General features: G+C 48.1%; 1 protein-coding gene across 1 annotated transcript in view; it reads left to right on the top strand.

Moving 5' to 3' along the window:
* Positions 1-11076: 11076 nt before the first annotated feature.
* The window catches only part of Dnmt3a (DNA methyltransferase 3 alpha), a 119168-nt gene continuing 106600 nt past the window's right edge, over positions 11077-23644 (top strand). Inside the window, exon 1 of the mRNA XM_027424549.2 lies at positions 11077-11197. The gene's annotated coding sequence lies outside the window, so the exon portion shown is untranslated. The remainder of the gene's footprint in view (positions 11198-23644) is intronic.

The following is a 23644-nucleotide window of genomic DNA, read 5'->3' on the forward strand; positions in this document are numbered from 1 at the left end:
ATTGTGAGCCACCCTTTGTGGGTAACAGAAATCAAATATGGGCCCTTTGCAAGAGCAGTACATATTCTTAACTGCAGAGTCGTCCTTCAGCCTGGTAGACTGAATTTCTCTCTCACTTTTCAATGATGAATAAACAGAGGGTCTGGAGAAATGGCTCATATCATGCTGAGAAATCATTAATTAAGCATAATCAATCACCACCTAACCTTAGCTCAGTGAGAGTCCTTAGCCAGGTAACAGAACCCCAGCCCAGTGGTGGCTTATAACCATGGCCACACTTATCATTTGGGCCGGTAGTGTCGTGGATGTGTGAGCAGGCTGACACATCCTACCCACATCAGTAAGGGTCACATGTGCCCAGACCCTTGAACTTCCATTGGGTGCTATGGTTCCCTGTGAGAAGAAGAACTTTAGAGTCAGCCCATGACTTGTAACTGATGGGGCCACCTCTGGACACTGGGCTTTTCACTCAGGCCCAGGGACATCTATCAGTCACTAGTGGAGAATGTGTCATCACATAGCAGACACCAGTGAGCAAGATCAGTAAAGAATCAGTTTGGGTCTTGTGTGTGACACCATTAAGAGTCCTCCCATAGCTCAAAAAATCCCCAGCCCAGGAGTCCCATAGGATCCAGTCCTTTGCTTCCCACTGTCACCCCCAGTGACCACTGGGGACAATGAGACTTCCTACTCCCACGTAGCCTCTGGAGCTGTGCCACTGCCTTCCTAGTGTTACCTTTCTGCAACTTGATTGGGGTGCCTGGAAGGAGTGATACACCTGGAGCTGCTGGGAATGAAGTCATACATGAGTAAGTGACAGGAGCAGCTCTGGGCCCAGGAATAGGAGCCAGGCACAGGTGATGGCTATGAGAGAGTTTGGTGGGATCCTCCACCTTCTGCCTTTCTTTTCCTCTTGGCTGCTAGTTGGTGTAGGTCCTACTTTCCTCATTGGCTAAGCATCCATCCTGAGCTAACCCTTCACTCCACAGCCCACCATGGGAACCAAGATCCCTGCTCCTAAGAGGCAACAGAGGCCCAAGGAACAGCAGGTGAACTGGGGAAGAGAAGGGAAAGAGGGTGGGAGGGCAGCGCTCACACTGGAGGGTGCACAAGGTGGCATAGGAGCAGCTTCCCCCACCCTGTATGTAGGTCCAGGTGACGGCTTCCTTTGTCCAGAAGCAGCTCATTAGGTGTGGAGTTTTCTCTGATTACCATGCTTTGGTGACCTAACTTCATAGTCCCTTCAGTAGGTTCCCCAGTACAGGTGCTGTCTCCCCTGTCCCAGAGACTCTTATCTGCCTCTCCCTCCCCTTCACACCCTGCACCTTCCCCTGCCGAGCTCTGACAGGATTTCCTGGGGGCTGCATGCTTCAAGGGGGCCGCTTATCTTTGTGCCTTCAGCCATCCAGAGAGAGTGGGAATTAGATTGGGGTCATCCAGAGGCCTCAGGCCAAACTTTGCACGCTGTGGGGTTTAAAGCTAGTGCAATGGGGAGGGGCACTGGTTCTGTTTGCCGAGGCCCCTACCATGAGCAACCCAGGGCCCCACCTGGTGCTGGCTGGGCTTTTCCTGCCCCCCACTTTATGACTTAGGTCTTAATCCTCTCCTGTTCTTGCCCTACAACAAGGTCACCTGGGCTGTGTTGTGCACACACAGCTCTCCCCAGAAAAGGCCTTCCACTCGGCACACCCAGGCACACCCTGCATAGGAACTCCACTTTCAGAACTATGTTCAGTCTAAACCCTATGCCCGGGAAGAATAGACAGGGCCCAGCAGGGTAAAATGAACCAGACTGTAGAACTGCTGAGACATAGAGAGAGATGGGTATAGCTCACTGGGTCAGTGCTTGCCTAGAATTTGCCCAGCCACAGGTTCAACCCCCAGTGCCAAAGGAGATATCTGGGAAGAGACAAGTGAGTCCAGGTGTAGTGGCTCACACACATTCCCAGCACTGTGACAGAGACAGGGATTGCAGTAAGTTCACTGCCAAGCAAGGTTCTATACAGAGAAACCTTATTTGTAGCAACAACAAAAACCAAGAATTAAGCAGTTATTCACTGGGGCTCTGGAAGAGGAATGTGTGTTGGTTGATGGAAATCACTGACACTCACTCCAGCAGGTGGAATTCTTCAAGGGGCTTTTCTCTGAAGGAAAGGGAACCAGTATACACTTAGTGCCTGCCTTGTGCCAGGTATGTTTATGTTTGCAGTCTTGTTTAATGTCATTTGCTCACAAAGCTGCCATGTTAGGTTTATCCATCCCCAGAGCAACAAGACTCAGAGAGGTCAAGTGTCTTGTCTGAGATCACACAGAAAGGAACAAGTCCCATCTGTGTGCTCGACTAATACTCCTGTGACCTCAGACTGCTAATGTGTTAAATTTGTGTAAAGTTTCAAAAAAGACGAATGCCCCGAGTTTAGTTGAAGGAGCATGGAAGGGCTCAGGGGAAGAAGTGCAATGTCCAGTCAGTTGGCTTACCAGAAATCTGGTTTGCCCACCTCAAAAGCTGCAATGGAAGCTGGTAACATAGCCTAGTTGGTACAGTGTTTACCTAGCATGCAAGGAAGCATAGACTGGGCATGATGGAACACACCTATAATCCCAAAACTGGGTAAATGGAGGCAAGAGGGTCAGAAATCTAATGTCATCTTTGGCTATGTATTGACTTTTGAGACCAGCCTGGGCTACAAGAGACCCTGTCTCAAAAAAAAAAAAAAAATTGACAGTGGAAGCTGGGCATTTACTATATGCTTGGACTCCCAACACTCTGGAAACTGAGGTAGGATGGTTGCAAGTTCCAGGCCAGCCTGGGCCACATAGTAAGACCGTGCCCCCCCCCCCAAAAAAAAGACAAAGGTGAAGATAGAGAGATCACTCAGCCATTAAGAGCACTGGCTGCTCATACAGAGGACCTGAGTTGGATTCTTACCACCCTCATTTCATGGTGGCTCACAACCATTTATAACTCCAGTTCCAGGGGATCCAGTGCCACCTTCTGGCCTCCCTGGGCACCAGGCATACATGAGGTGCATGACGTACATGCAGACAAAATACCTGTATGCATAAACTAAAAAATTGGGGGAGGGGGCCAAGTGAAATAGCCTCCCAAAATTGCTATTAACTGTTTAAGCCTTAAAATGGATATTGTCTTACCAGGTATTGGTGACCCATGCCTTTAATCCCAGCACCTAGGAGGCAGAGGCAGGCAGATCTCTGAGTTCAAGGCCATCCTGGTCTACAGATTGAGTTCCAGGACAACCATAGCTACACAGAGAAACCCTGTCTCAGAGAGGAAAAAAAAAGTGGATAATGTCTCAATTCCTAATGCCACCCCCAGATATACCCTTCAATGTTTTCTAGCCCATTTAAACCCATCATGGACCTGGCACAGACGACTGTGTTCACTTTCCCCAGATATGGACTCTGCGATTCTAACCCCAGCAAGAAGGGAAGGGAGAAACAGCAGCCTTCCTGGGCCCATTAGTAAACTTAGACTGAGTCCCACTTCTGTCCCAGTAGGCACCATGAATGCCATCATCCCCCAGGGACCAATGAGGCAACTCCAGCAGGGATGCTGCCTGGGGACCCAAGGGTGACAATGTGAATCTCAAAGCTGTCTCCAGAGGCAGATCTAGCCCCAGGAGGCACTGCCTTCTCTTCATCATAACAACACTCCTAGGAGGCTGGGTGACTTTGAAGGATGGATGGTTTGTCCAGCTCACCACTCTCAAGACTGGAAGCCCAAGACCAGGCGGCCACTGGCCAGGGCCTCCTGTTACTTCATAGTTTGTTTGGAAAGCAAGAGGGTGTGTGCTAAACAGCAAACCAGCCAGGGCAGCCCTTGCTTCCTAACAATTCACTCTTGCAGTAACTTATTCCGTGCCCTCAGAGAGCCCACTAATCCCGTATGGCAACCTCATCACCTTTTAAAGGTTCACAACCAGTCCACGCTGCTCTACTGGGAACCACATTTGAATGTGTATTTCAGAGGAGGCAAGGCATGTTCAAACCATAAAGTTCCTCGATGCCCAATAGATGTAGATATGCAGGACCCTGAGTCCCTCATATACCATTTCCCTTAAACAGGAAGAGGTAGAGATTGTCAGTCTCTGCTTTACCCAGGTGCTTCCTCTCTGGAGCCACTCTGCATCAGGGAAGCAGTAGATCCATATTAACATCTCAGGGCCCCCGTCCAGCACTCAGTTTTTCAGGGCAGAATGGGAAAGTCCTAGGGCCCTTTGAGAGATTACCCCGCCTGACTCTGTAAGGGGATCTCCAAATTTAATCAGCTATACAGAGAGGCTGAGCTATTCCCACTGCCATGTGAGAAGCAGGGCAGAGCATCATAGAACTTGACAGCTCAGGAAACTCAAGCCAAGGCCTCACATGGGCCAGGGCCACCCAGAAGGGGTTGGAGGAGCTCCCAAAGGGGCCTTCCAAACTCCTGCCAGCATGCATCATGGCAACTGGTCCTGATGCAGGAGGGAATCCTGAATAGGGGAGAGGGCAGTGAGGGCACTCCTCCAGAACACTCGCTCTGTGCCCAACCTAAGGCTGTGAGTGTCTGCCCTCAGCCCTTGCCTCCTCCACCTCATGAAAAGTCCCACTGACTTTTCATGCGGTGGGAATAGACTGACTTCCAGAGAGCTGCTTCCAAGTACCAGACTTTCCTGCTACCAGAGGCTGACATTCCCGTCACAGGTCCCCCAAAGATGGCATTTATCCTAGAATTGCCCTGTCTGAACTTAACTGACCAAACAAAGAGGATCTCCCTGCCTCGTACTTACTTAAAGTCTTCTGCAAGATTAGGTAAACAAGCAGGTACAATTAAGTAAACAAGTAGGTACAATGCCTCCCGCAGTGAAGATGCCAGGCCCTCTGGGAAGAAGGGAGGTGGGTGGACCAGTAAAAGGCAGTCAGACAAAATGACACCTGCTAATGACCAAACCAGGACATAGAAAAATGCCAAGAGAAGAAGAGTCAACTTGGAGTAAATAAAACTGGCAATGTGTGAGAGCACAGCCATGTGGCATCATTCCATTATACACTGGTCAGCTCCTTACCATCTTCATTTTAAAACAAACCAGAGAAGTCATTTTTGAAGTAAAACACTTACACTTCCTCCTGGGGGAAAACTTGTCTTCCCTGGCTCTTGCCTTTGAAGCTTTGCTGTCTCACTACCCTCGCTGGCAAGGCTCTGGGGTCCCTTTCAGCCTGGAGGCCTGTGGTGATGTCACGGTACCCCAGCTGCTTTCAATTAAGCCCCTTGAGCTGAAGAGCAAATGGCTTTAGTGAGTTGATTTTCCAAAGGGTCAATCTTATTTTGAACCAACGTGTCAAAACAAAATCAACTCAACCACAACACATACTAAGCAAATAAATACATTTCTTCTCAGATTCCCTTGGAAAAAAGACAAGTGTGCAGTGAGAGGCAGTGTGCGGCTCAGCCCTCAGGACTTAGCTCTAGGAGAAAAAACGATGGGATTCTGTTTCAACTCCTCTAAAGTAGGGGCCAAGACCTGGCAACATAGCAGAGTCTGGCTTTTGGGTCCCCTGTGCTGATGCTGGCTCGGCACTGGAAGCTGCCTAAAGTGAAGGCTGGGCCTCACCTGTGTGAGCCTTTATCCTGGTCACTGGTTGTGCCAACTGGGAAGGATATAGCCTACTGGGTGGCAGAGGCTCAGAAGGGCAATAGTGAACCTTCAGAAAGTGGGGTGCTAATGGCTTCACACTGATGGTATCTTCTTGCTTGAAGAATGCTTGGAGCACGGCACCCCAAGTCATGTGACTATCCATCAGACTTTGTAGCTGGGATCTACCTTGGAAAGTAGAAGATGAGGTGACCCAGAGTTTTATTTTGTCTTCTCAGGAGGGTCTTTTAAAAAACAACAGATTGCAAATGGTGAACTGTCAAAAAAGATTTTACAAGACACAGACTTAAAGTTTTCTTCTGGAAATGCCACACTTTCTAGCTCTGCTGCTTCTTCAGTTCACATGGCAACTAGCCTGCTGTTCTTGGATGTCCCCACACACAGCTCCATAAACACACACCTTGCTGGCTATGAGTCCTGGGACAATTACTCAAGGTGCTCCATCGGCATTCTGCATCCTCCAATACAGAAAATCTCCCTCACCATCCCCACGTGGCAGCCCAGAGGTGGCTACCCATTGAGAACCCCACTGACCACAGCAGTGCACCTGGAAACATCCAGACACACAGGCATCCTGCCCTTGTCCTGAGGTCACCCCTGCAGAGCCAGAGAAGGCCTGCTGCTGAGTCAGACTTCCCTCTGCCCCAGTCAGCTGCTCCTGGTGCCTGCAATCACCATCCCTTCTGCTGCCATTGCTGAGGCTGGGGAACTCCAGCAGCAAAAGTCCCATAGCCCTAATCTACATGCAGATCATGTAATTCTGCTCAGCATAAAATTTGCATAGGTAATTGTCAGAGGGAGGTGTTCCTAGAAGTTATGGCCTTGGACTCCCCTTTGGTGATGGCAGGCCTGAAATGATCCACTAGGGTGGACCAGCCAGAAGCAGGAATAAATAAATAAACAAACAAATAAGAGAGATGATTTAGAGTTGAAGAAGCTTGTAATGCCCATACTAGGAAAGTTGAGGCAGAAGGCCCACCCGGAGTTGGCTTCCAGCCTGTGAACTACAGAGTGAATTTCGGGCCAGCTTGGACTATAGTGTTGAGACTATCTCGAGACAAGAAACTAAGGAAGGGGTTTGGGTGAGAGGTCATAATCCTGAGGTTACCACCCATCCTGGAGTGCTGTCTTCTGGACAGTTCATGCGTCTTGCTTTCTTCTCAGCACACCCTTGCAGACAACCTGAGCCCTGCAGCTTTGTACCATAAGTTCCACTGTCTTCCGGAACCCAACAAGCTTCCCAGGGCATGCTGGGGTTTCTTCAGATACATGTATTTATACTTATAATGTCTATAACAAATACATATAAAGTAGATTAAATATTTTACCTGTTAGCACTCATGAAATGGTATATTACTGTCTGACAAAGTTTCAAATAACAATACTATTTTATTGATTTAAAAAAAAAAGATTCAGAGCTGGGTGGTGGTGGCACTTGCCTTTAATCCCAGCACTTTGTGGTGCTCTTAACCACTGAGGCAGAGGCAGGCAGACCTCTGTGAGTTCGAGGCCAGCCTGGTCTGCAGAGCAAGTTCCAGGATCCAGAGCTGGAGAGACGGCTCATAGAAGACAGTCCTTGGTGTGTAAGTGTGAAAACCTGAGTTTGGATCACTGAGCCTACAAAAGGAGCTGAGTGTGCCCCTTACACTGGCCTATAACCCCAGTGCTGTGGAAGACAGAGACAGGAAGTTCCTGACAGCTTAGCTCCAAATTCAATGAGACTTGTCAAAGGAATAAAGGGGAGTGATAGAAACACCTAACATCCTCTGGCCTCCATGAACAGATCTGCACACCCTCCAACATACACATGCATTTCATATGTACATCTTATCCCACACATGTTCATCATACATTCATACATGAACACATACCCAAAGAACTTTTTTGATCCACTTGTCATCAACCGTCTTCAGAACACTGCCCCAGACTGCAAACTTGAAGCATAGCTTCATACCCCATGCAAAGGAGACACTCACTGAAGGGTGCTATGGCACCAACTCCTGCCTAATGGGTGAGAGAAAGGCCCATCACCAAGTCACCCATGTTGCATTTTTCTTTTGAGATTGTGACTCCTGTATCCAAGGCTGGCTCTTCTAATAGGACCTCCCCAGATCTGGCCTACATCTACCAATGCACTCACCCTGATTTTCCTCCTAAATTTATGCCCCTCCTCCTGTGAGTATCACCTTATAGACCCCGTTGTTAGTCTCCTGCTCCTGCTCCTGCTCCTGTCTTTGCTCACAGGTGAGTTCACCAGTGACAGCTCTACCTTCTTCTTGGAGTCAGTCACCCTCTCTCCTGGCCTGGCTACAACCAGCTCCTGGGGCCATTCCTTGGCCTCTTCACTTTGGCCCCTGACTGCCAGGCAAGATATAGGGGGTCTGTGGGAAAACATGAACTCTGAGGGCAAACATACCTCCTGGGTTTTGTGTTAATTCTTTTTTTTTTTCTTGAGACTGTCTCCTGTAGCCCAGTCTTGCCTTGAACTCCTGAACCTCCTGCTTCCATCTACCAAGTACCAAGATTACAGACATACATAGGCTACCACCTGGCTTTTTGTTTTTATTCTGTTGTTGTTTAAAAGAGATGATTGTTTTTAGTGTGTGTGTGTGTGTGTGTGTGTGTGTGTGTGTGTGTGTGTGCGTGTGCGCGCGCGGGCCCACACATGCGCGTGCATTTGTATGTATCTGTCACAATGTATATGCACCACATGCATGCAGTACCTCTGGAGGCCAGAAGAGAGAGTGGCATCTCCTCGAGCTAGAGTTAAAAGCAGTTGTAAAAACCCTTGACATGGGTGCAAGGAACCAAACTTGAATCCAACAAAAGCAGCAAGTGCTCTTAACCACAGAGCCATTCCTCCAGTCCCTTGTTTTTGTTTTTTTGAGACAATCTAATGTAGTCCAGGCTGGCCTTGAACTCCTGATCCTCCTATCGATACCTCCCAAGTTATGGAATCATGGGATGGTACCACCACACTGACTCCACACCTGCTTTTTTTCTATGGTTTTTTCAAGACAGGTTTCTCTGTGTAATAGTTCTGTATGTCCTGGAACTTGCTCTGTAGACTAGGCTGACTTCGAACTCACTGAGATTCTCCTGCCTCTGCCTCCCAAGTTCTGGGACTAAAGGTGTATGCTAACACCGCCCGGCATACGCCTGCTTTTGAATCCCGATGCTGTGGCTTTTGAGAATGCTCTACTTCTTCATAGACTGAAGGTAATTCCAACCTGGACTGTCAGTTAGGGTTGTATTAAATACCCAGGACCTGGAGTGGTGCTGGGAAATGTGGCACATTACAGTCCTTTCTATCCACTAGTGTTTGTACCACCCAGATGGCTCAGAAAGTCAAGGACACTGAGCTCTGGCCAGGCCCATCCTGGCTCTGTCAGGAGGCTGCAGTGGTAGCATATGGACACCTGGCACTGCAGGAGCCATGCCAGTGCCAAATGGCTGAGAGTCACCAGTGAGCATGGTCAGGCTTGGAGAGCTGGTTCATGTGCTTGCCCCACACCAGACACATGAAGACTAACATCAGGGGCTAGAGTGTGGGTCCAAGTGCCAAGCCATGCCTCTGCTCATTACATTTTCACACAGCAGGAATGGCCATGTCTGGGGAGAAAGGTTGGTGCTAGTCCAGGAGTGCCAGGTCAGGTGTCCTACAGACCTTTACCCCATCACTTGGTATATGCATACCTCCTTAGAGGCTAGCAGCTCCCACAGTATGTAGAAGCCCTGCCCCCAAGCCTCTGCAACACCAAGGTCTTGTCTTTCAGGACAAAGGGCTATTTGCCAGATTGGAGACAACCTGCTGTGAAATTTGCTTTGAAACAAGGATGCAGGACCCTGTACACCCTAGGCCCAGGTGCGGGTGGGCACCATTCTCATCCATTTAACACTGAACAGACACTTGTGTGTATGTGTCTGGGTGCGGGGGTGAGCTCACCACTCAGGACCTGTGTAGTCCAGAGGTTGCGGTGGGACTATCTCCCTAGATCATTCTCCACCTTATTTCCTGAGAAGGTCTCTCACTGAACCTGGCCAGAGAAACAGAGAAATTTACACAGAGAAACCTTGTTTTGAAAAATAAAAAACAGAAAAAAGAAAATACACTCTTTTTTGGTGAGATTGTCCAACCCCCCTCTAAGTTCAGGTCGAGGCATGAGAATCCCAGCCATGCCCTCCCTGGTGGCCCACTGGGAAAGCTCTCTGGGCAGCACTCCCCCTCCTCCCTGCTGCTTTTCTCCCTTTCTCCCTTCCGTGACTCTCCCCTGGATCTGGACACCAGGCATTTGCTGACTGTATTAGAGCTTTGTTGGTTGGCAGTTTGGGTTTTCCCATCCTTCATAGACACTTTCTCCAGTGACAAATGTTTTCAGTCCCCTATCACTTCTAATTCACAGCTGGCTTTCTATCTGGAACAAGAAAAAGATACCCTGTACCTTCAGAACTTTTACCTCCACAGCAATCAGACACAAGCAAGTAGTGTCCCAGCTATCCAGAGCACCCCACCAACCTCTCCTCCATTTGTACCCTTGACCCCTCCGTTCCCAATCCAGTCCTCTGGATCATCTACACTGGCCTGGCTCTAATCTCAGTCTAGTGCTCCAAAGCAGGGGCTGTGTCTATACAGTGGAACCCACACCTCTTAGGCACCAGCCACATTTCCTTTCTCCCACAGTTAGGTGTCTCAGGTATGCCTCTGCCCTACCACTGTCTCTGAGCTTTCTCCAGGGCAGGCAGTTCCAGATCTGCACCAATCAGGATACTCCAGTCAGTGTCCATCACACCACCAGAGAGTGGACGCTTAACCATCAGCTGTCAAAAAGCACCCATGAGTACATCTGCCCTGACTCAGCACACACGGTGGGGGGAGGGGGGGCTGAGAGAAAGATGGAAAGGAGAAATGTGGGACCCTTCCCCCAAACCTGTGCTGCCTTATAAATAAGCCGACAGCCAGGCATGATGGTCCCCGCCTGTCATCTCAGCACTGAGGGGGCAAATAAATAAACAAAAATATCATACGAAAATAAACAAACCAAACATCTCTTGAGTAGGTCCCACCAGGGATCTTCCTCGTATGTCAGTTTGTGAGGTTTTTAGAAATGGATGACAAATAGGAAACTTGATTAATTATAGTCTTAACAAATTGCTTTTATTAAAAATTAAAAAATCATAAATTTAGGATTATCCCCGAGGAGTGAACACACCACAAACGTCCTCTTCATGGCAAGTAAGCCAGCTCTTCCCCCTAACCGCGTCCCCCACCACAGGTCCTCTGGGCCTGTCACCTCATTAGCCTGAGCCCAGCCAATCAGAAGTCAGTATTTCTGATGTCCCGCCTCCTCTGTGACTGACAAATGTATGCTCCGCCTCCTACCCGCGCCACCTGGAGTCTGAGGAGCTTAGGTGCGGCGTCTGCGCAGAAGGTGCTGGACCAGGTCCTAGGTGGATCGATCCCTGCTGGTCCGCAATGTGGGGTGCTGCAGGGTTTTCTGGCGTGGCCCCCAGAAACTATCACCAGCGCCTTCAGCCTCGGTGCACAGGTAGTTGTGTTGTGAATTACATCCCCTCCTTTTTTTTTTTTTCTTTTTAAAAAGGGATTTGCTAAGGGAAAATTGGCTCAGAAAAGTGACCAGAGAGCGTTGTCTTTTTTTTTTTTTTTTTTTCTTGGCCAGTTACTCACTGTGTAAAACAGGCTGGTCTTTAACTTGAAGTAATCCTCCTGCCTCTGCTTCCCAAATGCTGAGACTGCAAGCATGTGCCACCACGCCTAGCCTCAGGAGCTATTTTAAAAGCTCCCATCGACATGGTGTGCACCACCACTGCCCAGCTCATAACCGTAATTTTGCTAGCGTTATGAGTCATAATATGTATCTGATATGTGGTCCACGATGAGTCGTGACCCACAGGTTGAGAGCCACTGCTGTAGACGGATGTACATTTTCCCGAGAACTCTACTAGCTCAGTGATCAAAATGTTGCTATTGGGAGCGATGGCCTTGCCTACTTAGAGCTGTTGAGAGTAAATGAGAGTGTCTAGTGCCTGGGTTTGTGTTTGACGTGTAACCAGCCCTCCAGAAATGCTACCAACACTACCATGACTCATGGCAACCCATGTTCCTTTTGCCCCATTCCTTAGGGGGCCAGAGAGATAAGGAGCTCTGGTTACATCCTTGTCACACTGGCAGGCGGGGTGGCCGCTAGCAACTGTCTGTAATGTCCATTCTAGGGATGAGGCTACTAAGGCCCAGTGACAGAGCCAGGACCAGACCTGAGCTTGCAGCCCTGTCCTATGCCTACAGGGGATTCTCAAAGGGCTCCAGATGGCCTGCGGTTCACAGCTCTGTCCCTCCCTGGGCAGCTCTAAGCCAGCCTCTCTTTGTTGTATTCTCCTCCTCCTGGTGTTCCAGACACTTCAAATCCAAGCAGCACCTGGAAATGCTGCCTGCCCCAGGCACCGGGGCCTCACTGGAGGCAAAGCCTTCCATTCCACAGGACCAGGAACCAGGAGCTAAGGTGTCTGGAGCCCTGAGGAGAGAGGCAGCCAGGAACAGGTGAGAGGTGACACAAGAACTGGAGGAAACCTAGGCTGGTTGCTAGGTAACACCAGACCAGGACACCAAACCAGGAATTCATAGCCTCCTATATTCCCCTGTGCCTGCCTCTGTGGACCCCACAGCACAGGCCTTTGGGGTTCAGAGTCTGGACATGACAGGATTGGGATGTCTTGGACCCTAGGGTTTCTGCTGGTTATACCAGGGCTACCTTGGGTACTTTAGCAGTGAGGCCTCTGCGGACCCCAGGACCACTCCCAGTAGTCTTGGGGTGTGGCTGGCCTCAGTCTACTGAGCCCCTACTCAGTGGATCTCTTGGTGCTGTGGCTAACATGATCCCTCTCCTAAGGCAGTCAGTCCTGAGCATGGTCTATGGCTTGCTCTTTGGATTCCTCCCTTGGTCAGGCAGATCACCCTGGAGTTTCCAAAGCAGATGTCTAACCCATAGGGAGAGGCCTGCCTTAGGAGTTCTCCCCTAAACCATGGCTAACCATGGTAGATCTCTTCCCACTTTTTAGGTGGCATGCTTCTGCTTTTCTCTCCCGCTCCATGGGCTCTCTCTCTCTCTCTCTCTCTCTCTCTCTCTCTCTCTCTGACAAGAAAGGCAGATATGCAGGATTGGAAGAGTCTAGGGGGTGTTTTCCCTTGTGTAAAACTGGTGTACAATATTCCATGGCTAAAACAAATCTCTCGGGGTTGTGGGGCAGCTGTCCCATTCAGAACTCTAAGACTTGTCCCTCTTTGTAGATGCTTAATAAAGAACACTTCTTCTGGCCAGACAGTGGTGGTGCATGCCTTGAAGTCCAGCACTCAGCAGGCAGACAGGGATCTCCATGAGTTCGAGGCCCGCCTGGTCTACAGAGCAAGTTTCAGGGCAGTCAGGCCTACATAGAGAAGCCCTGTCTTGAAAAAAAAAAAAGACAAAACAAAATTGCAGTTATGAAGTAGCAATGAAATAATTTTATAGTTGGGGTCACCACAACATGAGGAACCATATTAAAGGGTCACAGCATTAGGAAGGTTGAGCACCACCTGAAGGAGAACTCTGGGGTGGGGAAAATGACCTTGCTAGAAGTCTAGCCTGAGTTTATTATTCTGTCCAGTGTCTTTGTGGGTCGGGGAAACTTGGTTAACTTCTCTGGGCTTCTGTGCCCACAGTACTTAACTCCCATGGCTCAGGTTCCGTCTTTCAAAACCAAGTGCTGAGGGGCTCAGCAACCCCACTCTCCTCTTCTGTGGGGAGGACTCATTGACTGCAGACAGCCAAGCCCCCCCAACCCCAAGGTCTGCTGATCCACAGTCTCTGTCCTCAACCTAAAGTCAAACACAGTGATTTACACCTGCAGTCCTAAACCTTGGGAGGCTGAGTAGCATTATTGCCACAAGTTCAAGGCTAGCCTGAGAAATCTAGTGAGTTCTAAGCCAAGCTGGGCTATAGAATGAGACTGACTGAAAACAGAACAACGAAACTCAGCTTCAATCCCCCTGCAGGTGACCTGACATCTTGAAAACCTTCAGCATTTAGGGGCACCATTCTGCCTGCTCTGTGCCCCTGTCCCAAGGGGACATCTCAAACTGCTACATTGCTGCGCCCAGTGTGTGAGCTAAGCTTTGTTCTTACTACCCCGCCTGTGTGCTGCCCCCAAAGTCTGTGTCCAGCCCCTCAGTCCTGCCTCTGAACACTCTACAGGGGTTCCTTGGGGTGCCAACTCCTGGTGCCATCTTCTTATCTCCTCCCCATCTCTGTCCCATTCATGACCTCTGAGCTGGACAGGCCTGTAGCTTGGCAAACACTCTGTCACTGAGCCACACCCTCAGCCCTACAGTGTTTATTATTGCTTTTATTTCTGGATCTGTGGGTTGGAGGCAGGTGGGGAAAGAACTTGGACAATGGAATTGGGATCCTCTGGAGACCCTGGGTGTGCCTGTGTCTCTCTGAGGTGCTGGGACAGCTGGACATTACTCCTTGTCCCCCCCCCACTCTGTCTGTTGCCCCCCATACTCTCCAGAAGCCATCTTCTCCCCAGCAGATGGCTCCAGGGAGTCTGAGATCAAGCACAGACACAGGTAGGTCTCTTCTCCCAGGGGTGGGCAGATCCCAAGATCTGGTCTTCAGATCCTGCATCATGATCATGCCCTCCTTTTTTGTTTGGTTTGTTTTGTTTTGAGAAAGAGTTTCTCTGTATAACAGTCCTGGCTGTCCTGGCACTCGCTCTGTAGACCAGGCTGGTTTCAAACTCACAGAGATCCACTTGCCTCTGCCTCCCGAGTGCTGCTGGGATTAAAGGCATGCAACATCACCACCCCTTGATGCCATCCCTTTTGAGTGTCATGCTTCTGACACAGGCACAAAGCAAAGCTTCCAAGATTTGGTTCTGGAAGTTTCTCTCTCATTCACTGCACCCTCCCTCTGGCTCTTACCTACTTCCAAATGTAGGTTAAGCCAACTGCCATTTTGTGAACCCTCTGTGGAGAGGCCAACATGGCAAGGAAATACACCAAGGGTGGCCACAGAATGAAGTCCCATCCAATAATGGGAGACACAGGCTTGTCCATCCGTAGCATGGAAAGGAGCTTGGAAAGGTCTCGTCCCCGATTAGTCCTGGAGATGGTGGCAGCCAGACACCTTGATGGTAGCCTGAGAGAGACCCTGAGCCAGATTATCCCACCAAGTCACTCACAGGTTTCTGACACATTGGAACTGTGAAAAGAGGAATGTGCAAGTGTCTGTGATCAGGTCAGCTTGTTAGACAGCACTTGATGACAGACAGACAGACAGACAGCCTTCTGAGGTCTCCAGGCTTGGCCTTCATCCACTCATCTGTTTCTCCTCTTGCCACTCCTTTCTCTGTTGCTATCCATCTCTTCCTTCCCCTAAACTGAGATCTCTCCAGCGTCCCTGATCTGCACACTCTCCTGAGCATTGCCTATCCATGGCCGTGGACATTCCCCAAGAAGATTCCCCCTCTCTCACCACTGCACTCAGTTCCATTCTCTAGCTCCTGAATGGATAGTTTATCTGGATATTACTCTAGCAACCCAAATCCGTCTGGTTGCTACCCTCCATCACCTGGCTATCTGCTTTCCCTCAGGAATAGAGGTTCTCCTAGGAATGCGGTCTACAGCCTCCCATAGCTCCACAGGGCTCCTTTCCCTTCCCACTTAAGTCTCCAGCCCTGGCTTTCAAGACATCTTAATCAATGAGTCCCAAGACCCTGTATTTCCCATAGAACCTCCTTGGTCTGTTCCCCACCTTCAGTCCCATCTGGCTCTAGCAGTTAGACCATGGTTTGAATTCTGGTTCCACATTCTTTGCCTCACACGAGTCTGTTTGCTTCTCTGACCTCAGATTTCTACCCCCCACCCCGACCCCCAGAACTGTAAATTCTGGGAAACAGTTAAAAGCTGCCAAGACTCCAGATGTTCGTCTGCAGGTAAATGTTTGAGATGTCACATCTGCCTCTGGACTATTACTCAGCAACAAAAAGAGATGAGTTATTGGCAGGCCAATGGACACCCAGGGGATTCTGCAGAGAGGAAAAAAAAGCCAGTCTTACAAGCTTGCATTCCGCTGGCCTCTAGTAATCTCCACAGCAGCACCTAAGTGACAGACTTCAGGAAGTGTGGAACAGATTGGCAGCTGTCCAGGTTAAGAGGGACAGGAGGGGGCTCTAATGGGGCAGCCTTGGAGACAGAGATGCTCATTTCAACATCACAGTCTTGGTTGAAGTATACACTAGATGTGAGGCATCATTGGCCTAGGCTATGAACACATGGGACCTATGTGTAGCATTTCTTATAGTAGCACGTAAATCTAAAATTGTCTCAAGACAGAAAAAAGTTAGGATTTTTTTTTTAAGTGGGACGCAGTCTATGTAGCAAGTTCTAGGCCTAACAGGCAGCCCAGGGTTATATAGTAAGGCCTTGTCTATAAAAATAACCAAGTGGTGGTGGCACACAGCTTTAATCCCAGCACTTGGGAGGTAGAGGCAGGTGGATCTCTCGGAGTTTACAGAGTGAGTTCCAGGGCAGCCAGGACTGTTTCACAGAGAAACCCTGTCTTGAAAAAAAACAAAAAACCATCAACAAAAAACCAATAAATAGATAAATAATAAAAAAAGAGACAGAGGCAGGTGGATCTCTGTGAGTTCAAAAAACAGTCTGGTCTATACATCAAGTTCCAGGACAGCCAAGGCTTCATAGTGAGACTCTGTCTGAAAAAAAAATAATGCTTTTATTATAAAGTTCAATTTACAGCTTAGGGGCAAATAGATTCCTAAAACATTGTGGGGAAAAAAAAGATAAAAGAATCCAGTGTGGCATGATGCCCATAGTTCCCACTCTTGGGAGGCTGAGGCAGGAAGATCATAGATCAAGGCTACCCAAGGAGATTCCGTTTCAAAATAAAAAACACAATAAAAATGAAAGTGAATTAGGAAATCCAACACTGCTCTTTATCCACTATATGTTTGTATCTGAAAGCTGATGTGACTGTTTTTACCGTGACAGGAAGGCAGGCACCTCTAGAAAGCTAGTTAAGGGAGGGCTGCTTGCCTTGCTTGCTGACCGGGCTTTGGGCCTACATGGGATGACAGTGAGTCTAGAGGGTTGTAGGTCCTTCCTTCCATCCTCAGAGGAGCCATGGGAAGGAGTCAGGGAACTCAAAGAGTGGAAGAGGGGAATGGAGCTAAGGAAGTCTCTGAGGCGGGGTGTCCAAGCTCAGTCACTGAGTGTCCACAAAGAAGTAGTTAAGGAGAGTCACCTCTGTCTTCTGGCTATGTCCTGTCTGCCTTCTTGATAATTCTCTGCACACCAAGCCTTTGTGTGTGTTTTGAGGACATGTGTTGTGTGTGCCTGTGTTGTATGTGTGTTTCATGTGTTGTGTGTGTTTTGTGGTGTGTGTGGTGTGTGTGTGTGTGTGTGTGTGTGTGTGTGTGTGTGTGTGTGTGTGTTTGCGCATGTGCACTGAAATCCAACATGTCTTCAGTCTCAACCAGAGACACTTTCAACCAGCCAAGGTCACATCTTGCTTGAGCACCACAATTCAGCCCTCAGGGAAATGACTCTGCTCTCGGTGGAGTTTAAATTTGCACACCAAGACCTTCTTTCCGGTCCTCTGGCAGAATATTGGACACAAGCACAAAGGTGCAGAGGTCACTGTCAGACTCTGGGATGTGGTTCAGCGGTAAAGGCTTGTCCAGCCTGCCGAGGACTTGAGGTCAGCCCTAACACTAAAGATATTTTGTTTTATATCAAAATCAAGGGACAAGAGCTAGGCAAGGTGGCATACAACAGTGCCCTGGTGCTTGGAGGAGGTAAAGCAGGAGTGTCCAGAGGTCAAGATTATCCTCAGCTTCATAGTGAGCTTAAGGCCAGCCTATGCTGTGATACCCTGTCCCAGAACCTCATCAGCTGGGGGGGGGGGCACACACCTCTAATCCCAGGAGGCAGAGACAGTGGATCTCTATGAGTCTTGAGGCCAACCTGCTAGCCAGGGCTTTGTTGTGAGACCCTGTCTCAAAATAAAACAAAACACAACAACAAAAAACCCTATCTTAAAAAACAAAAACAAAATCACAAATATCATCAGCAAGAAAGAAAGAAAAAAGAAAAAGCCTCCTCAGTTACCAAGATCATAACAAAGAAGAAAAGAACTAACCACAAGACAGAAAAGTGGCCCAAAGACACAAATTCAGTGGTTCTCAACCTTCCTAATACTTCAATCCTTTAATACATTCCTCCTGTTGTGGTGACCCCAACCGTAAAATTATTTCATCGCTACTTCATAACTATAATTTTGCTACTATTATGAATCATAATGTAACTTTCTGATATGCGGGATGTCTGATATTCTGTGAAAGGGTCAGTCAACCCCAAAGGGATCATGACCCACCGGTTGAGAGCCACTGACATCCCTAGTTAGTGACTAACTGATCATTCTTGGTTTATAAATGTTAATAGATCCTGAACATATAAAAAGTCCAGCTTTTTTGTAATGTGAGAAATACAAAATAAAATGGGCAGTGAGAGTCCCTACCACTACTCCAGGGAGGAACTGCTCTGCCTTCTCCTTAATACTCTCTGCACCCCGAGACTTTGTTGTGTGTGGTGAGTGCATGTATTGTGTGTGCCTTGTTGTATGTGTGTTTCATGCATTGTGTATTCATGTTTTGTGGTGTGTGTGTGTGTGTGTGTGTGTGTGTGTGTGTGTGTGTGTGCTGAAACCCAGCACATCTTCAGTCCCAACCAGGGAGCCTTGAATCCTATATGTTCCTGGTGGAGAGGTAAAATGCTGTAATCGCTAGAATTTTGTAGACTTTTACTGTGGAACAGTATTAGACTTAAAAAGGAAGTTACAATATGGTAGAGAGCCCTATCCTTGACCATTGTGAATAAGTGGTCAGCACCCTGACATTTTAGTGTATATTACTTACAGATTATACATTTTCCTTTGTAGCTTCGGTGCAACCATCAAAATTAGGAAAGCAATATTGACTAATTACTACTACCTAATCTTTAGACCGCATTCAGATTCATCTAACTGTTCTAACAGTGTTTATTTATTTATTTACATTTTTGTTTTGAGACAGGGTCTTTCTACACAGCTCTGTCTGTCCTGGAACTCACTATGTAGACAAGGTTGGCTCCAAACTTGCAGAGGTCTACCTGCTTCTACCTCACGAGTGCTGGGATTAAAGGTGCACATCACCATTTATTTGTTTGTTTATCTATTCATTTACACTATATGTCATTGTGTTAGGGCAAGTACACACATACCACAGTGCACAAAAGGAGAGGGAACAACTTTTGGGAGTTGTCTTTCCACCATGGGTTCAAACTCAGGTCATCAAAGCTTGTGTGACAAGTGATTTTTAACCAGCTGGGCCCTTCTTTAGTTTGAGATAGGGTCTCACTCTGTAGCCCAGGCTGGCTTCAAATTTGTGAAGTTACTCCTGCCTCAGCCTCCCCAGTGCTGGGATTATGAGTAGAAGCCGCGGATACACGGCACAAAGATCCAAATAAAGCCTTTCACTTTCGTGTGCCTAGTCTCTTTCAATATCATAAAATTATTTTTTTCTTCTTTATATTACTGGCAATCAAACCAAAGGCCTCCTATGTGCTAAGCAGGAGTGTCCAGAGGTCAAGATTATCCTCAGCTTCATAGTGAGCTTAAGGCCAGCCTATGCTGTGATACCCTGTCCCAGAACCTCAACAGCTGTACCTCCAAGCTACACTGAGCACTTCATTCTTTCTTTGGCTTCCACTGTCTTGACTAGGCAGTTAGTTAATGTGTAGGAGAGCCCTCATTTAGGTTTGTCTGATGTCTTCTAAAGATCTGATTCAGGACCCGGAATGGTGGCACTCACCTTTAACCCCACTACTTTGAGATACAGGCAGAAGGATCAGGGATTCAAGGCTAGCCTCAGCTATGTAGTATTTCAATGACAGCCTGGGCTACAAGAAACAATGTTATGTCCTCTTCCATAGCTTGTTAGGTATAGCGCCATGGGGTTGGAATGGTTCTGCTCGGGTGGCCTTACAGAGGAGGGTGACAGTAGAAAGAAAACAGTGCACCTCAGACTTTGAGGCTCAGGGTGGGGGACAGTTACTAAAAGATGTAAACTTTTGTGTCCTGGAGACAATGGGAGATTCCAGGAAGTTCTATTGGGATCCAAAGCTGGGAGAATTCAAACCCAAGACGGGCATGCCTTTCAAAGCTGGGTGGAGTTTGCTCAAAATAGGATCTGGTGGTGCATGCTTGTAACCCCAGTACTGAAGAGACAGAGGCAAGAAGATAGCTCCGCTAGAGTGGCCCTGTTTCAAACCCCCCCCCCACAAAGAAGTGTAGGAGAGAAAGATGGATGACCAAGTCGTGGAAAGAGGCCGGGCATGATGGCAGAGTGAGGGTGAGTTCCCACCCTGGAGCTGCATTTGAGCCCTGGATTTACCTGTCCTTGAGTCCCCACCCTTGGGCTTCCCAGGTCCCTGTGTTTAATTTGGCTGGGATATCATCTCTTGCAATGGAGAGTTGGGGCCAGCATAGCAACTCTCCCTGTAAGATAGGTAGAAGCATGACCGTCTGGTCATGATGAGGAGCCAACATCCATTGTGGTCCAAGATGGCCTTCTCCTGGCTGACGTGACTTGAGGACTACTAGAATGGTGAGTCCCTGGAGCTTGGGGTGGGGCTGACATCACTAAGCAGGGAGGCTGGTGAATACTATCTGGAGGCCAGGGAGGTGAGTGGGGAGGCAAGGGATGTTGGAGATGTGGAGCGGACAGACACAGAGTTGACAGTGTGGGTATGCTGGGGTAGCACTACTACCATGTCCCTCTCACCGTCAGCAGATGAGGACTGGGTTTTCAGTTACAGTCCCTGTGTAGAGAATGTCAGGGGATCATGCTGCCAGTGAGAGGGTCCCAAAAGCCCCCATGGTGATCTCTGTGGCTAATTATCTAAAAACAAGCAAGCAGATGGCTCAGGCTGGTCTCCAACTTTTCTGATGACTTTGAACTTATAACTCTCCTGCTTCTACCTCTTCAGTGTTAGAGTTGCAAGTGTGTGCCAGCACCACACCAATTTCTGTGGCAATGGGGATGGAAGTCAGGGTTTTGTGTTTGCTAGATGAGCATTCCACTGAGATATGTCCTCAGCCTAATGTGTCTGGTCTTTGAGGTCCTCTGTAGCTTTCAATACCCAGATCTCTAGTTGAATGGAACTGTATGTTTGGTTTTACCCAAGTGACATGCCCATTGACAGGGTAACATCCCCCGGTGCTTCCCCTTAAATGGTGGCTCTTTCTGTTGGTCAGAGGCCCTGGATATTCCATGGGCCACCCTTCATACCTACAAAGGACATGGCACTTGCAATGACTTTACACTCTACTTGTTTTATTGTAGTCAAATACATATACCACAAACATCACCATTTTTTAAAGATTTTATTTATTTATTATGTATATAATATTCTGCTTCCATGTATATCTGCACACCAGAAGAGGGCACCAGATCTCATAATGGATGGTTGTAAGCCACCATGTGGTTGCTGAGAACCAAACTCAGGACCTCTGGAAGAGCAGTCAGTGTTCTTAACCTCTGAGCCATCTCTCCAGCCCAATCATCACCATTTTAAAGTGTATTTTTATGTGCATCCCACACCACCAATCTCTAGAAGGTTTTCATATTTCAGGATGAAGCTCTAACAGTTAAACACTTGTTTGCCATTCTCCCCATCCAGGCCCAGGTAGCCAGGATTCTAGTTTACTTGCACAGATTTGACTATTCTAGGTTCCTCATGCAAATAGAACCATGCAACATTTGTGTCTGAGACTGGCTTGTTTCACTCAGCATGATGTCCTCAAGTTCATCCATGTTGCAGCACATGTCGGAAATTCCTTCTCAAGCCTCAGAACTATCCAGTTGTATATGCAGTATGATTATCCATTCATCTATTTGTGGGTGGATATACAGGTTGCTCCCATTTTGCGGCTACTGCAAATAGTTATGAACACTGGAACATAAACACTTTAAGCCTCTGCTTTCTATCATGTTTGTTTGAGACAGGACTCTCTATGTAGCTCTGGCTACCCTGGAACTCACTATATAGATCAGGTCGACTTCAAATTGTTAGCCATCTGCCTGCCTCTGCCTCTAGAGTGTTGGGATTATGGACATTTGTCACACACCTGGCTTGCTTTTAATTCTTTAGGATACACACCTCTCAGTGGGATTTCAGAGTCACATGGTAATATTGCATTTTACTTGTTGAGCCACCAAACAAACTGACATAAATTTGGTGGTTTTAAGTCACTGAGATTTGGGGTGTGTGTGTGGTATTAATAGGGGTAGCCTTTTCTATTGGAACCGATGCTGTATCTCAGCCCATAATGTCTAGGACTAAAGTGATAGGGTGTAGGAGCCTATATTCACTGCTCTTCTTTAGTGACCCAATAGAAACAGCCCAAAGGAGGAAAGATGTACTTAGGCTCATGGTTTCGGAGGGTTTAGTCTATGCACTTGGGTCAGCTGTCAGGCTGAGCACTATGGTGGCAGGTGCAGGTGGCAGAGGAGGCTGCTTCCCTCATAGCAGCCAGGAAGCAGGGCAAGGACCAGATAGCGGCCAGGTCAAGACAGAGCTTCTAAGGAAATGCCCTCAGTGGCATACTTCTTCCAGGCCACACATCCTGCAGGTTCTAGAACCTCCATAATAACACCACCAGGCCGGGTGTGGTGGAGCATGCCTTTGGTCCCAGCACTCTGGAGGCAAAGGTAGGTGGATCTGTGAGTTTGAGGCCAGCCTGGTCTACAGAGTGAGTTCCAAGACAGTCAGAGCTACATAATATGTCTCAAACATAACCAAACAAAAACCTCAACACCACCAGCAGAGGACCAACCCTTTAATGCACAAACCTTTATGGAGGGATGCCTCATATTCAAACTATAATAGAGCCTAAAGTCATCCAGCGTTGACATGCTGCCTCTCTGAACCAAAGACATCATCCCTGGCATCTAGAATCAACAGTAGAGCCCATGGCTCCTTCTCATTGATCACAACTCTCCTAATGTGGTTACTGTGGGCCTCATGGCACTAGCAACACAGACATGCCAGGTCACATGCATTTAAGGCTCCAAGTGCCCTCACCATCAGTACTGAATAACGACTTATATTTGGCCTTCTTGGTCAATTTTGGCTTCTTGAGGGCGACCTTGATGTGTGATGTGCCAATCTGAGTCAAATGAGCCTGGCCTTAACTCTTGCCCTGCCATTCCCCAAATCTGACAGGCTTAAAAAACATGGCTGTCTGTGCACCATGCGGCATGCGGTGCCATCAGAAGAAAGGTGCTGCGTCCCCTGGAATTGGAGTTAAGAAACAGTTGTGTGTTGCCATATGGGTGCTGAGAATTCAACCCAGGTCCTCTGGAAGAGCAACCAGTGTTCTTGACTGCTGAGCTATCTCTCTAGTCTCAGGATGGACTTTTCATTTGTGGTATTGAAGACTGAACATAAAACCTGGTGATTACCAAGCAAATTCTCTACCACCAAGTTCCACCCTGAGTCCAAGCATGCGTTTCCCCACTGGAAAGTAGGGACAATACAAATCACTTGACAAGGTGGCATGGACAAGGGGAAAGTGTCATGTCTGATGGCTGCTCTTTGGAGGTAGGGCCATATTAACTCTTGATGAAGTTAAGACCTTTCTCTTAAAACGGCCTTGTCCTTAGTCAAGCTGGGAGCACCATTTGGAGGATTTGGTGGATTTGGATTTGGACACAGGGAGCCTGCATTCATACTGACATTCAGCCAACATTTATGAGGATATAGCATGAACAGGCGCTGCGCTAAACTGGTGACAAATGGTGTCCTTGTCTTCACAGGGCTCGGTGAGTCTTAAGAACTGGCTGGGTGGAAGACCACGGGCAGAGAAAGGAGCACAAGT

The sequence above is a fragment of the Cricetulus griseus genome, chromosome 7 (genome assembly GCF_003668045.3).
Source record: "Cricetulus griseus strain 17A/GY chromosome 7, alternate assembly CriGri-PICRH-1.0, whole genome shotgun sequence".
Lineage (NCBI taxonomy): Eukaryota > Metazoa > Chordata > Mammalia > Rodentia > Cricetidae > Cricetulus > Cricetulus griseus.